The sequence below is a fragment of the Ovis aries genome, chromosome X (assembly GCF_016772045.2).
Source record: "Ovis aries strain OAR_USU_Benz2616 breed Rambouillet chromosome X, ARS-UI_Ramb_v3.0, whole genome shotgun sequence".
NCBI classification, from domain to species: Eukaryota; Metazoa; Chordata; class Mammalia; order Artiodactyla; family Bovidae; genus Ovis; species Ovis aries.
Window position 1 is genome coordinate 8,624,467 of NC_056080.1, and position 16,884 is coordinate 8,641,350.

Here is a 16,884-nt window from a genome sequence, read left to right on the forward strand (position 1 = left end):
ACTGCTGGCATATAATCCCTTGTTACGTAGTTTCCTTATTTAAATCAATAGACACACAATTCAGGGCACGGCTCCAAACAGTTCTGCCTGTTGTCTACATCTATTCATTCTATTACAAATTCCACCAAGTGACTCTCCCTGGTAAATGGATGCAAGTATTCCATTTAGCAACTCTATTCATTTTCTTCCTTAGACTACAGATTGGGAAATTGCTCACTCCTGGGGTACTGAGCAATAGGTGTAAGGCGAGGGCAGGGTGACTTTCCAGAAGGGTGCTTTGTTGTGTCCAAGTCACTGCCAGACAACCTCCCCTCAGTATCAACGGCTAAAACATCACAGTCCAAAGAGAGGTGCCCAGCATCCCGTGCCCGCCCCAGCCTAGCAGCATCCAGAGGCAATTCTTTGCATGGGTGCTTCTTCATCATGATCCTGACTGGCAGCTCTGAGGATTAAACTCAGGTCCTTTATGCACATTAGCCCCCTGGAGTGTTGAACTCCAAAACCTCTATTTTTCTCCCCTGAGTCTACCCTGTATCTCACAAAACCCTACTTAGCCACTGTGGTATGCAGCTTTTCTCATTCTGGGTTATCAAAAGAAAACACAACAAAACACCAGACCCTACAACAGTTTGCTGGAGATGGTAATGATGGCGTGTTTGGGGTAGAGTGGGTCAATCCCAAGTTCTTTCAGAGCTGAGACTTGGGAACCCATTTCCCTCTTTATCATTAAGACTTCGCATTCTCATCAGAAAAGTCCTGCTAACAATGACAGCAACAATCAACCGGCTGAATAAAATCTGTGGGTTTTGTGTGTATACACATATACCCATTAAAAAAAAAAAGGACCTCAAAATCAGTGAATGAAAATCAAGACCAGCGTCTTCTTAATCAAGCAGAATTTCCTGCTTAGTGACTGCATTAAAAAAAAAAGACCATCTGGCCTCTGTGCTACTTGAGGGCTTTCACGCCTTACTTCCTGGTTATCTTTAGCAAAACATTCCAATTTCACTTATAAATTCTTTTTACCATGATGCCATTTCCTTCTGTGTACTACTTCAAGAAACAGAGATAAAAACATTGTTCTGTCTTGAAAAAAATACTCCTCAGTTCTAAATGGCAAGTTTGAAAGGGGAAAAGTATACTTGGGAGAGAAAGATCGAAGTCAAGTCATAGTGAAAGCATTATCTACTCATATTTCTCTAAACAAACAGTGCTGCCAGGGAGCTCTGCTTCTATCTCTCTATATACAGATTACAGAAATCAATATAGATGGATATATATTAATAGTAGTAATTAAAATCCCAAACCAAAAAGCTCATTCAAGGTATTCATTGTCCTTAAGCACTCTGCAAGAAATAAGTCAGAAAATGGAAGGTGCAAGCCATCATATATAGAACAGATAAATAACCAGGTCCTACTGTATAGCACAGGCAACTATATCCAGTATTCTGTGATAAATTATAATGAAAAAGGATATGAAAAAGAAAGTATAAACAAACAACTAACAATCACTGTGTTTTACAGCAGAAATTAACACATTGGAAATCAACTATATTTCAATAAAATACATTTTTAAAAAAGAACATGGAATTCACATCTGTGTGGGAAGCAAGACTACAACAAAAGTACAGCCAAACTCCAAGTAATTGAAATTCTCTGGAAATAGAAGAGTTCCGGTTAATTTAATTTTCTGGTTAACTGAACTCCAAACAGAAACCTTTTTTAGAAAAAAGTCCTTGTTGAAACATTCCTAAAATGCTTGAGTCCACTTTACTTGCATAACTTACAAACCGTATCCTGAATCTAATTGGAAGATTCTTAGGTAAGCCCAAATTTCATTGTTCCTTACGATTATTATTACAAAAAGATCTTTTTCCCCTTTAACAGTAAACAGAGAAGATTTAAGAGATCGAAGTTGAATGTATATTTGTATCCAAGACAACCAATTTTCACATTAATCCAAAATGTTGCTTTTTTTTCTTTAGATCACTTGGAAAAGTATAATATAGAGAATTGTGGTTAATAGGTTGAATTCTTTTGGCAAAATTTGGGTAAGTTGAGGTTTTTGCATGTTTTCGTGCCAAAGGAAACTGGCAAAAATTCTTCCTTCTCTCCCTGATGTTCAATAAGTATAAAAAATAATTTTAATATAGTGCTTTCAATCAATTTTATTAACATATATTAAAAGACCACATAAATTCCTTTGATGGATGGATTCAAACTCACTGAGAAAGCACTAGGATTTAGGTTCCACAATGGAACAAAATGGCAGCTCAAAAGTGGTCGCAAACGGCCCTCCACAATGTGGTCACCACTAGTCCAGGCCTCGCCCCAGTTGCCTACACAACTCTACACCACACCACCTCAACCTACAAATAATACCACCATATTGAACCAAATCACCACCCTACAGAAAGAGACCTCTCATCTTACATCAGGCTTCCTGCCCTTTGTTGAAATTATCTTAGAAGGAATTTTCTTGCATTGGGTAGGAGACTGGAAAATGTCAGCTAAGATCATTTCCAATTCCAGATGCTCTACACTGAATGGGAAGGTAAGACTGGGCTCATGCTCCTCCCTCCCTCTCCCCTTCCCTTTCCTTTTCCCTCTTCAACCTCACACCTCTCTTTTGGTGAGAAGGAAGAGGCGTTATCATGCACTTATTGTCAAAGCAGCACTAGGCCAAACCTAAAGCATACTGACATCCTATTATTTGTCAGAAACTGTTAATTGCTGGGCTCATAGTGTGTTTTTTTCATTAATTTTTATTGGAGTAGAGTTGCTTTACAATGCTGTGTCAGTTTTTGCTGTACAGCAAAGTGAATCAGCTATACATGCACATATATCTCCTCTTTTTTGGACTGCCTTCCCATTTAGGTCACCAAAGGTCACTGAGTAGAGTTCCCTGTGCTCTACAGGAGGCTATTATTGTTTATCTATTTTATACATAGTACCATACACATGTCAATCACAGAATGATTTTTGTAAAGATTTCTATAAAGGACTGAATGAAGCTGAAGAGATCAGCCATACCTCACTCATGGAGCTACAAAACATATCCTTATAGGTAGATTAATGATGCCAGAATTTAGTGGCAGTGTTTCAAAAATGGTATAGTCATTAAACCCTAAAAGAGTTTACTGTAAGGCATAAATATACCCACTTACATGTTACTTTTATCAACTAATATGTCTTTGACACAAATATATTGAGTATATACTGAGGACTTGTACACTGAGTAAACGTATTTTAGATCCCAACCTGCAACTCACTGGAGACTTTGCCCATGATCAGTGGGATTTTCTTCTTGCTCATTTTGCCTTTCTATCTATACGGTCTTCTCTCAGTATCTTTCTACCAAGGCTTGCATTGAAGAAGGGTAATAATACCCAAAACATAAGAATATTTTTCCACCCCCCCAAGGGCCACTCAAGGAATACTACAGATCTAAAACCTTGGAGAGTTCTGCAGAAACTTTCTAAACTGGGATGTTTGTACAGCAATTATACTCCAAAAAGAAAAAGTAAACTGGGATACTCAAAAGCAGTGTTAAGGAACCCAAGGGCAATTCGGCTCATTGCATTTAAGACCGACAAACACTCTTCCAGCTCATTGTGGAAGCAGCATCAGGAAGTCCTGTAGATTGTTACCATGTATCTACACACAAAGTTATTCTTTCATTAAATACTTAAATGGCTTCCTTAGAACAGGGCAGAAAGGTCTCATGATGCCTTACTTAGCTATTTTATTATACTCTGATATTTTGGGAACCAGATGAAGGAGCCAACTCACTGGAGAAGACCCTGATGCTGGGAAAGATTGAGGGCAGGAGGAGAAGGGGGCAGCAAAGGATGAGATGGCAGGATGGCATCACCAACTCAATGGACAGGAGTCTGAGCAAACTTGATAAAATGGACATGAGTTTGAGCAAATTCATGGTGAAGGACAGAGAAGCCTGGCATGCTGCAGTCCATGGGGTTGTAAAGAGTAGGACATGACTGAGCAACTGAACAACAACAAACCCTGATAGAGAGAGTCCTTGTATTGATTCCTCACTGCACAAAGAATATCTGCAAAAGGAAATAACTTAATGAAATAATACTTATATGGGGGGGGGGCTGGAGACTTCAAGACAATAATAACGAATGCATTAATACACCTAACACCCAAATGTCTGACAGGTAATGCAATTTACAGAGGGTTTCTGTTGAGCTTCCTTTTTTCTTCCATTCCCTCACATACACATTACTGGCATGTTTTATAGTTCAGACAGTAAAGAATCTGCCTGCAATGCAGGAGACTCAGGTTCAATCCCAGGGTTGGAAAGATCTCTTGGAGAAGGGAATGGCAACCCACTCCAGTATTCTCACCTGGAGCATCCCATGGACAGAGGAGCCTGGCAGGCTACAGTCCATGGGGTTACAAAGAATCAGACATGACTGAATGACTAATACTTTATATAAATTGTCTCTAATCCCTAAATAGTCTGTATCATTTCCCCCATTTTGCAGATGGGGAAACTGAAGCTCAGAATTATGGCATCTTGCCCCAGGCCACCCCTGGAGGGGGGCAACCCACTCCAGTATTCTTGCCTGGAGAATCCCCATGGACAGAGGTGCCTGGCAGGCTACAGACTACAGGGTCGCAAAGAGCCAGACATGCCTGAGTGACTGAGCACACAGCACACAGCCCTGGCCACACAGCTGGCAGAGGGCAGAGTCCAGTTTAGAATCTGGATTTTTCTGACTCAAAAGACTTCCTTTCTCAGGAACATACTACTGCTATATCCACCAGGAGTTGGAAGTTTCTGATGTATAAATGTGAAGAAAATTTGGATGCTGTAAATTTGGGTAGTGCTTCAACTACTTCTGAACTTAAATAAAAGAAGACTAATACTTATGCAGTGGTCATGTGTCTTCACCAATTTCACAAGCTAAGCACTCCCTAGTCTCCCTGAGAAGGACTGACATCTGGATCATATTGGCAAGTGGATGCTTTAAACATGAGAGAAAATTAGGACAAAAACCTAACACTGAATTACTTCCACCAGCTCGCTCACCAGTATCTCCCCAACTACTCACTCCTAATGTATAACCAGCTTGTCATCCATCCTTTCTAAGCAGTGAACAATGGCTTTGACCTCCCAGTTAGCAAGTTCACAGGAGAAATATATCAGTTATAATTAATGTTTACTAGAATAAATGTAAATATTTAAAAACATGCAACTGTTCTAAGCACATGTGATTTCCATTTTATTTTATGAAACACGAAAAATCCACTTGTCCATCCCATTAATTATAACCTACTCTCAGCCCTGACCTGCACATAATTCCCTCTGACGTAAATTGGAACAAGGTGCTCAGAATGGAAGCAGCCTATAACTCCAAGTGGGCTACAAAATGTCAAGTTCCCAAACCTGTCAAAAGTTTAACCTGACGTTTTGCTAAGATTAGGAGCAGTTGACGAGTTTAAAAAGAGGGCTTAAAAACTCACCACAGTTAAATCCTACAGTAAGTCCTGAAATACCCAAAATAAACAGGACTAAGGGGACCCTGGGGATACGAAAACCTGGTGAGAAGAGAAGAAATACTCCCTTGTAGGTGGTATTTCTCTGCAGAAAATAATGTACATGCATTCAAGCAGAATTAAGAAGAATACAACAATCAACTTGGAGGCACAAGGCCTTCTTGAGAGCTAAAGGAGTCATGTGGACCATGCAAAAATTTTCTCTTTCTGCTAACATGTGCATGATCCTGCCCAGTCACTTTAAATGTTGAAGGCAAAAAAAAAAAAAGAATAAGTGTTACTCCTTCTCTAATAATACTTTCCTTGACCCAACTATGAGATGAATTCATTTATAAAATTCCCCCAAAGCAAAATGCCTGGAGGAGAATGTAACCACTAAGAAGTGGCATTTGGTAGATCAATCTCCCCAGCCAGTTTTATATATATATATATATCTCCACAAAAATGGAATCATACTTCACATTTGATTTTGCAAGTTGTTACATTAAATATAAAATATTGGGTGACTTTTCATGTTTAGAGACTACTGATTCCTCAGGATTAATCTTAAGTATGTTTTAGTATAACTGAAGTATTACTGCCAAATGCCAAATCAAATAGACCATGAATACTGAAGATTTAATAAATATTAAAATCTGAGCAATTTCCTTCTTCCCATTACAACATGCACTATCAGCGAGAGAGATACTGCCCCCAGGGAAAGAAAATTAGTTCTTAGCAGCAAAAAATATTCTACTTTTTATGGACAAATCACAGATATGTAAATAGACATACAATATAGTTGTAGTGTTAAAATTTCATGGAGGGGGAAATTAGGAAAACATGCTTGAAAAGGCTCCATGGTGGATTAGTAATGAAAAGAGGTTGTGAAACACTGTACCACACCATCAGGCTTGTAAACGGGGACCTTTACATAGCTGGAATTCAAAAGATGAATTTTTCCATTTTAAAGGTCTCACCCTTGAATGAATTCTAGCCCATTTCTAAGTTGGAGAAAACGAGGTTCCAAGAAGCAGATTTTTTGAGAGCTGATTTTCTTGGGGTACACTTATGGTCAGCTCATGTTATATGTGCCATGTTGAGGGAGAAGATGCTTTGAAGACAGATGGAGAAGGAAATGGCAACCCACTCCAGAATTCTTGCCTGGAGAATACCAAGGACAGGGGAGCCTGGTGGGCTGCTGTCTATGGGGTCGCACAGAGTCGGACACGACTGAAGCGACTTAGCAGCAGCAGCAGCAGGACATATTACATCTGAAAGGCCTAGGATCAGAGGAGTCTGCATTTCAACATTTATGAGCTCTTGCTCTGTGCTGCCCTCTTGTGTTATCTAGGCCTCCAATATGTCTCTTCCCCACAACCCTGAGATGCACCAAACTGATGGACCCTCTGGGTATTTCATGGCCCCTGCATCGAGGAGGCAGGCATACAAAGAACGCTCAAGACATAGATTTCCATGCAGGAAGAAGCAAGTGTCGGGGCAGAAGGAAAAGTTACAGTGCTTCTTACCTGCCCTTTAACCCTGGGAGAGAGTAGACTGACTTTTATCAGAGGCAACACAGCTTCAGTTCAGTTCAGTTCAGTCACTCAGTCATGTCCAACTCTTTGCAACCCCATGAATCACAGCACACCAGGCCTCCCTGTCCATCACCAACTCCCAGAGTTCATCCAAACTCATGTCCATCGAGTTGGTGATGCCATCCAGCCATCTCATCCTCTGCCGTCCCCTTCTCCTCCTGCCCCCAGTCCCTCCCAGCATCAGAGTCTTTCCCAATGAGTCAACTTTTTGCATCAGGTGGCCAAAGTACTGGAGTTTCAGCTTCAACGTCAGTCTTTCCAATGAATATCCAGGATTGATCTCCTTTAGGATGGACTGGTCGGATCTCCTTGCAGTCCAAGAGACTCTCAAGAGTCTTATCCAACACCACAGTTCAAAAGCATCAATTCTTCAGCACAGCTTACAAAGGAGTAAAGTAGATTAAAACCTTCATCATTTTCTATGGGAGGCAGAATGCCAGAAATGGTGGCCAAAGATGTCTGCCTTAATCCCCAGAACCTAGGGCCATGAGATATCTCTCCCCTGGTTGTGTTGTAAGCACAGCTGACATCAGGGGAAGGAGATGATCCAGATGGGCCTGACCTGACCACACGGGCCCTTAAAAGCTGAGAGATTTTTCCACTCAAGAGTGGAAGAGGAATTTTGAGAGATCCTAAGTACATGAAAGATTAACAGTGCCATTGCTGCTTTGAGAATGAATGGCCATGTGAGAAGGAACATAGGTGCCCCCTAGGAAGAAAGAGTGGACCCCACCTGACAGCTATCAAGGAAATGGAGAGTTCAGTTCTCCAACTGCAAGAAAATGAATTCTACCAACAACTAGAGTGATCCAGGCAGGAGATTCTTCCCCAGGGCTTTCAGATGAGAGCCTAGCATGGCCAACACCTTAATTTCAGCTTTATGAGACCCTGAGCAGAGAACACAGCAGGCCATCCAGACCTATGACCTACAAAACCAAGAGCTAACAAATAGGTGTGGTTTTAACCCTTAAATTTGTGGTAATTTGTTACACAGCCATAGTAAGCTAATACACTTTTGTCTACAGTCATACCAACAAATGGCATCCTTGCAACAATTGTCTCCTAGGTCACAGACCCTGGTCAATAACAACCATTTCAAATACAGCTTCCAATCTTGGGTCTCATGCCGACCATCCCAACCCTCTGAGAATCGATCCTGTGACTTAGCTCTTGATCCCTGCTCTGATCAGCTGTCCTTTAGGAAGATTTTCATTACCTTCCAGATAATGATCAAGTATCAAGTTCTCAATGCTCACCTGTCTTCCTACCCTCTACTACCTGGTTTACTAAATGCTCAGCATCTTCGCCATCTCATGCATCCATCTGATGTATTTCACTCCAATTGTCTTTTAGCTGCTTAGAACTTTTTTTTCTACATCTAGAATGTGTCATCTATCTCACTAAGTCCCCAATGACTTCATTCTCCTATAATGGGCTGTTCAAAGGATTATGTAAGAAGTTAAATGGAAGTCAGAATACTTGTCGATGCCTTCATTTGCCTAAATTTTCTGTAGGAAAAACAGAAGCAGTGACTGTTAAGTCATATGCTAAGGTACAAAGAGAAGGAAAGAGATTAGGCAACATTAGTGTCTGAACTTGAAGCTCTCCCAGTACAGACAGCCCTCAGTATCTGAGGGGGACTGGTTCTAGGGCTCTGGCAGACACTAGAATCCACAGATGCTCAAGCCTCTAAACACCAATTTTTTGCACATAACCTACTGTACAACCTCTGATATACTTTAAATCATCTCTAGATTACTTATATGGAGAAGGCAATGGCACCCCACTCCAGTACTCTTGCCTGGAAAATCCCATGGATGGAGGAGCCTGGTGGGCTGCCATCTCTGGGGTCGCATAGAGTCGGACACGACTGAACAACTTAGCAGCAGCAACAGCAGATTACTTATAATAACTAATACAATGCAAATGATATGCAAATAATTGAAAATACAATGTAAATGTTATGAAAACAGTTGCCTGCCTAGAAAATTCAGGTTTTGCTTTTTGGGGACTTACTGGAATTTTCTTTTTCCGGCATATTTTCAATCTGCAGTTGGCTGAACCCATGGAAGCCAGATAAGTGAATGCTGAACGTACTTTGTACTTGTTGCATGTTTTAATCTTCTGAAGCTTCATTTTACCCATTTGTAAAAGACTAATAGGTGGCGCTACTGGTAAAGAACCCGTCTACCAATGCAAAAGACACGAGTTTGATCCCTAGGTCTGGAAGACACCCTGGAGAAGGGCATGGCAACCCACTCCAGTATTCTTGCCTAGAGAATCTCATGGACACAGGAGTCTGGCAGACTACAGTCCATGGGGTCGCAAAAGTCAAACATGAGGTGACTTAGCACACAATAGTAATATTTAATTCATGAAGCTTCAAGAAAGAAAAAAAAAAAAAAAAAACAGCGACAACCCAAATAACAGAAACTGGATTTTGCAAACAGCTAAAAATTACTGTGAGATGAACTCAGGCAATGGCTGGCATGAAATACTTTCAATTTTTCAGGAGGTAGCTTTGTAAATGGTCTCTTTATCTCTTCTATTACCACAAGAACAAAGCCATAGTTAACCTTCTTTAAGACAGACTTTAGCCTTGATAATGGGTTTCCCTGGTGGCTCAGAATCTGCCTGCAATGCAGGAAACCGTGGTTCGATCCCTGGGATCACCTGGAGGAGGAAATGGCAACCCACTCCAGCATTCTTGCCTGGAGTATCGCATGGACAGAGGAACCTGGTGGGCTATACAGTCCATAGCATCACAAAGAGTCAGACATGACTGAGTGACTAACACTTAGCCTTGACAACAGAACATGGTAGGATGTGGCAATCATTACATTCGACCTTAGGATGCCACATTCATTACTCCAACCAATAACAACAAAAGAGTTCTAGGATTAGGAAAAAGTTCTGCAGTTGGTATATTTGTTAGGATATTTGTTAGTTCAGTGAACCACAAGCCCCCTGAGGACAGAACCCATGTTCACTTCATCTTAGATATCTATAAGGTCTGTTTAGAACTCTGGCCTCAGTGGGGACTTATTTATGCACCAAAAAGTTCCATTAAAGAGTGAAATTTCTGCAGAAAACTGTGGCGAGCTCAAAAACTGATTATTTTCCTGAATTTTCTATTTATAATCCTAGTGAATATGGGTTTCAATTTTCTTCAAATTAATAGATCTAAAAACTTCTATGACAGAACCAAGGAGGGTTATATGGGGTTGCAGGAAATGGGCCAGACCTCCCCCAAATCTCCATGTTCTGCAACTTGTGACTTGTGCTCAAATCAGAAAATAAACTCAAAAATTATGATATAAAATGGCCAACATATTTCAAGCTGTTTTCTTCCTTTTGCATTTCTGGTTCATTACTCAGGAAGTATTTCCAGTGGCCACATCCTGCAGGAGCATTCTAACACCAACTGCTCCTTCATGGACTGGAAAACTGGGGACTTTTACTTCCAGATTTAAGGATACTTGCTGAAGAGCTATTCTTTCTGTAAATTACTTGTCATTAAAATAACAATGGATGCACTCATTAGTCAAATTAAAGATCATCTTTCTGGAAGTGTATCAAATGCAGATAAAGTATAAAGAAGCATTGTTGACATTTTTTAAAAATATGAACTTAATGAATAACTTTGTTGTTACAATTCAGCAGCCAGGGGCAATGAAAAATTCCTAGGACTTTAAATTCATGGCCTTGGCAGACTTCTTAACGGCCTGCATTCAAGATATCCATACCTTCTCTGACTTTAAAATAAAAATCTCAAAACCACACAACACAGCATTAGTATAGTCTTAAAACACTTCAGTAAAGATCCTATTTGCTGATTTTTCTTCATTTGCTATCAAGCTAACTGTGACAATTAAGTCTCTTAATATTTCAACCTTCAATCACGTAGCATTATTTGTTGCTCTAAGATGTACACTGGCTTAAGGAATTTAACATGCTTCACAACAAACTGCTTTCTAACCCATTACCCTAGACTCTGCATACCATGACCAGAGGACCACCAGAGGCCAAGTCTAGCCCTCAGCTTGTTCTCTGTATCCTAGAAGCTATAGATGTCTTTACATTTTGAGATGGCTAAAAAAAAAATCAAAAACACTAATATTTTGTGATCCAGGAAAATGATATGAAAGTCAAATGTCAGAGTCAACAACATTAAGCTTTTCTGGAGCACAATCACCTCCGATTGCTTACCGACTGTTTATGGCTGAGTTGAGTAGTTTTACACAGAGACTGTATGGCCTGCAAAGCCCAGAATATTTACTATCCGGCCTTTATGAACAAGTTTGCTGATCCCCAGCCTAGATTTAGGTGGTATGAAGATGGTGCAAACACTTCAAAACTCTGCTCCCCTAGGATTCCGGGGTTGTCCATAGATCTTGGAAGTCTCATGACCTAGCTCTGAGCACTACTGCCCTTGTTAGCTTTTACACATTCACACATTTCCTAATCTGGGGAGAATGAGGAAGGAAGAAAGTACCCAATAGTAGAGTCCACCTCCATTCTCTACAGTTGTGGGAATATTCCCTTTATACCCTTTAGATGCATCAATGGACATGAGTTTGAGCAAACTCGGGGAGATAGTGAAGGACAGGGAAGCCTGGCATGCTGCAGTCCATGGAGTCACAAAGAATTGGACAAGACTGAGCGACTGAACAACAACAACAATATATACATAGGGGCTTCCCAGGTGGCGCTAGTTGTAAACAACCCGCCTGCCAGTGCAGGAGACTTAACGAGACTCTGGTTCGATCCCTGGGTTGGGAAGATCCCCTGGAGGAGGGCATGGCAACCCACTCCAGTATTCTTGTCTGGAGAATCCCATGGACAGAGAAGTCTGGTGGGCTACAGTCCATAGGACTGCAAAGAGTCGGACCCTGCTTAGTGACTGAATGACAACCCTCTAGAGAGACAGTATAAAAGGAATAGGAGTATTTTTTAAAAATCTGGGAGAAATTCTACCAAACACTAAGCAAGTGGTTCTACTACCCTCTCCTCCCTCTTTTTTTTTTTTAATACAGAGTGCTGTGCTTAACAGTATTACATACTTATCAGTATTACACTGTTAAAAACAACTTTGCTGAAATGTAATTCGCAGATCACAAACACAACCACTTAACCTGTACAATTCAGGGGGGTTTGGTGTCTTCACAGAGATGTGCAGCCATCACCATTAATTCCAGAACACTGGCATCACCCCTAAAAGAAATACCCCACCCAGCGTCAGACACACCACCCAATATCAGTCCCAATTCTCCCCTCCTCCCATCTCCTAACCTTGACTAATCTACCTTCTGAAAAAAAAAAAATGTAGGCCATGCCCCACAGTATGTGAGACCTTAGTTCAGTGGAAGCATGGAGTCTCAACCACTGGATCACCAGGGAAATCCTACCTAGTTTAAATTTCTATAAAATTTGCTTATTCTGGACATTTCATACAAACACATCAGTCAGTATGTGGCTCTTTATGGCTGGCTTTTCTCATTTAGCAGAATATTTTTACAAATCTCTTCACTTTTAACTTCGCAAACTCCCCTAGTCTAGAAGTATCTGATGAAAATAATCACTTCAAAGTAATAACTGTCCAATCGCTTTTTGAAAAATGATGAAAATAGACCACAGACTTTTCTTACAGGCCAAAGGGACACCCATGAGGCTGAGCAATGCCATTCAAGGCATCAGCCAGCCTCCATGTGCTCATCCTAACATTTACCCAATAAATATTTGTGGAGCAGCTGGTGTATACTAAGCTCTGTGCTAGATGAGGAAGAACACACTGGATTTTCAGATCCAGATCTTCACAACTCCACTTTTCATTAGATACTGGCTTGATCTGTCAAACCCCTACACATTTTATTGGCAACACACTGTATTTCTCAGAGTTTTAGTCTTTTATTAAAAAAAGTATGTAATTTCTTAAGATGCTCAAAATAAAATTTGGCCTTCAACTTGCCAAATACCTGAAGAAAGCTGCTATTAGCTCACACTCTTCCTACTTATCTGGCCCCTATTTCCTTCCCTTCCATCTTAGCACTCCTTTATTTGATTAACATATTTGAGTTCTGTAACACACATCCACACGATATTGTGAATATCCATGGAGTACCAGACAAGCTAAGGGAAAAAATTCAAACCTTGTTCATTAATGATTTTTTTTCTTGTACCTAAATGTCTGCCATCATGTTATTCCTTGCTCACTAGTAAAGACTCAGAAGTAAGCCAGGCAAAGTCCCTATAATCTGGACAATGAGAATTTAAAATAGCAGCCTTCAGGTCATTGGGTATTGGAAGCCAAATGCTATCTCTTTCCTCCAATCAAGTGAGTCTTTTCCATGGACAGTCTTTCCCTGTTGGACATCTGTACTTATGAACACTGCTTGATCCTGAAGGATACAGTCTAAATCAAACACGTATGATCTTGTTAGATTTATCATTGAAGTGTTGTCAGAGAACAGAGTAACTGCAGGTGTTCCGTGCTGTGTAGAGGGACCAAACATGGGTAAAAACCATCAGGAGACAGATACAGATTTCACTTGAAGAAAAACTGTGTACCCGCAAATGATGTCCCAATCCAAATTGGAAGGGGTCTCCTTGGCAGAACACCCCTGCAATGGAAGCATCCTTGGGGCCCTTAGGTGCTGGTGGCATTACAGGAATTCCAATAGCATAAGGTTTAAAGAGACAGACCAGACCTTTAATTCTTAAGGAAGTAGACTCTCTGGCAAGGACAGTGAATAGGAACCCATTCGGACAGACATAGTTTAAAGCAGCTATGATGGTTCAACCCCAAGGGGTGGTATGTTTTTGAAAGAGATACCAAAGAGTTCTCAATGTCAACAGTAACATAATCTTCCCATGATTTAGGTCACAAGATAGCAAATGAAAAGGAAAGTGTTAGTCAACATTTATAGGTAGGTGTCAGAGATTTTTACCACCTAGTTAGTATTACACTCTTTTTTAAACAAATATCATATTATATCGCTTACAAGTAGAATCTAAAAAAAGATACAAATGAACTTATTTATAAAACAGAAACAGACTCACAGACTTAGAAAGCAAACTTATGGTTATCAAAGGGAAAAGGTGAGATGGTTGGATGGCATTGCTAACTCAATGGACATGAATTTGAGCAAGCTCTGGGAGTTAGTGGTGGACAGGGAAGCCTGGCAGGCTGTAGTCCATGCATGGGGTTGCAAAGAGTCGGACATGGCTGAATGACTGAACTGAACTGAAGAGTATTTGAAAACTCCTACAACTTCACCGATGATGTTCCATTACATGGAAGTGAGATTTTATTCCAAATAACCAATACATTACATTTAAACAATTTACTTTCCATTAACTAATTCAGTAATCCATCTATTCAACAGGCAAATAAGCTTCCGGCTAACACTGGGAAAAATTCCACTGTACAGATTTCAAGGACTCAATTCAAAGAGCTGTTTAAAAGAATTGCCAAAAATTGAAGGTTTCTTTTCTTTACTGACATTTTAAAGATCTGAGTGAATGTTCAGTTGCTGTGATCACCTCTGCAAATTAATCACAATCTATAAGAAGATAATGGATCAAGACCATCCCCATGGAAAAGAAATGCAAAAAAGCAAAATGGCTGTCTGGGGAGGCCTTACAAATAGTTGTGAAAAGAAGAGAAGAGAAAAGCAAAGGAGAAAAGGTAAGATATAAGCATCTGAATGCAGAGTTCCAAAGAATAGCAAGGAGAGATAAGAAAGCCTTCCTCAGCAATCAATGCAAAGAAATAGAGGAAAAGAACAGAATGGGAAAGACTAGAGATCTCTTCAAGAAAATTAGAGATACCAAGGGAATATTTGATGCAAAGATGGGCTGGATAAAGGACAGAAATGGTATGGTCTAAAGAGGAGCAGAGGATATTAAGAACAGGTGGCAAGAATACATGGAAGAACTGTACAAAAAAGATCTGCATGACCAAGATATTCACAATGGTGTGATCACTCACCTAGAGCCAGACATCCTGGAATGTCAAGTGGGCCTTAGAAAGCATCACTATGAACAAAGCTAGTGGAGACAATGGAATTCCAGTTGAGCTATTTCAAATCCTGAAAGATGATGCTGTGAAAGTGCTGCACTCAACATGCCAGCAAATTTGGAAAACTCAGCAGTGGCCACAGGACTGGAAAAGGTCAGTTTTCATTCCAATCCCAAAGAAAGGCAATGCCAAAGAATGCTCAAACTACCGCACAATTGCACTCATCAAACACTCTAGTAAAGCAATGCTCAAAATTCTTCAAGCCAGGCTTCAGCAATATGTGAACTGTGAACTTCCTGATGTTCAAGCTGCTTTTAGAAAAGGCAGAGGAACCAGAGATCAAATTGCCAATATCTGCTGGATCATGGAAAAAGCAAGAGAGTTCCAGAAAAACATCAATTTCTGCTTTATTGACTATGCCAAAGCCTTTGACTGTGTGGACTACAATAAACTGCGGAAGATTCTGAGAGAATGGGAATACCAGACCACCTGACCTGCCTCTTGAGAAATCTGTATGCAGGTCAGGAAGCAACAGTTAGAACTGGACATGGAACAACAGACTGGTTCCAAATAGGAAAAGGAGTATGTCAAGGCTGTATATTGTCACCCTGCTTAATTAACTTCTATGCAGAACACATCATGAGAAACACTGGGCTGGAAGAAGCACAAGCTGGAATCAAGATTGCCGGGAGAAATATCAATAACCTCAGATATGCAGATGACACCACCCTTATGGCAGAAAGTGAGGAACTAAAAAGCTTCTTGATGAAAGTGAAAGAGGAGAGTGAAAAAGTTGGTTTAAAGCTCAACATTCAAAAAACGAAGATCATGGCATCTGGTCCCATCACTTCATGGGAAATAGATGGGAAACAGTAGAAACTGTGTCAGACTTTATATTTTGGGGCTCCAAAACCACTGCAGATGGTGACTGCAGCCATGAAATTAAAAGACACTTACTCCTTGGAAGAAAAGTTATGACCAACCTAGACAGCATATTAAAAAGCAGAGACATTACTTTGCCAACAAAGGTCCGTATAGTCAAGGCTATGGTTTTTCCAGTAGTCATGTATGGATGTGAGAGTTGGACTGTGAAGAAAGCTGAGTGCTGAAGAATTGATGCTTTTGAACTGTGGTATTGCAGAAGACTCTTGAGAGTCCCTTGAACTGCAAGGAGATGCAACCAGTCCATTCTGAAGGAGATCAGCCCTGGGATTTCTTTGGAAGGAATGATGCTAAATCTGAAACTCCAGTACTTTGGCCACCTGATGCGAAGAGTTGACTCATTGGAAAAGACTCTGATGCTGGGAGGGATTGGGGGCAGGAGAAGGGGATGACAGAGGATGAGATGGTTGGATGGCATCACTGACTCGATGGACGTGAGTTTGGGTGAACTCCGAGAGTTGGTGATGGACAGGGAAGCCTGGCGTGCTGCAATTCATGGGGTCACAGAGTCGGACACAACTGAGCGACTGAACTGCCTGACTGACTGACTGAAGAAGATAATGTAACCCTAAAAGGTCACCTTATACACTTCATGTATATAAAAGAAGTGAAAGTGAAATCGCTCAGTCATGTCCAACTCTTTGCAACCGCATGGACTGTAGCCCGCCAGGCTCCTCTGTCCATGGGATTCTCCAGACAAGAATACTGGAGTGGGTTGCCATTTCGTTCTCCAGGGGATCTTTCCGACCCATGGATTGAACCCTGGTCTCCTGCATTGCAGGCAGACTCTTTAGCACCTGAGCTACCAGGGAAGTCACA

At 40.8% G+C, this 16,884-nt stretch overlaps 1 protein-coding gene across 8 annotated transcripts in view; it reads right to left on the reverse strand.

Moving 5' to 3' along the window:
* MID1 (midline 1) overlaps positions 1-16,884 on the reverse strand; it is a 412,936-nt gene that overhangs the window by 160,888 nt on the left and 235,164 nt on the right. The gene's annotated exons all lie outside the window — the stretch shown is intronic.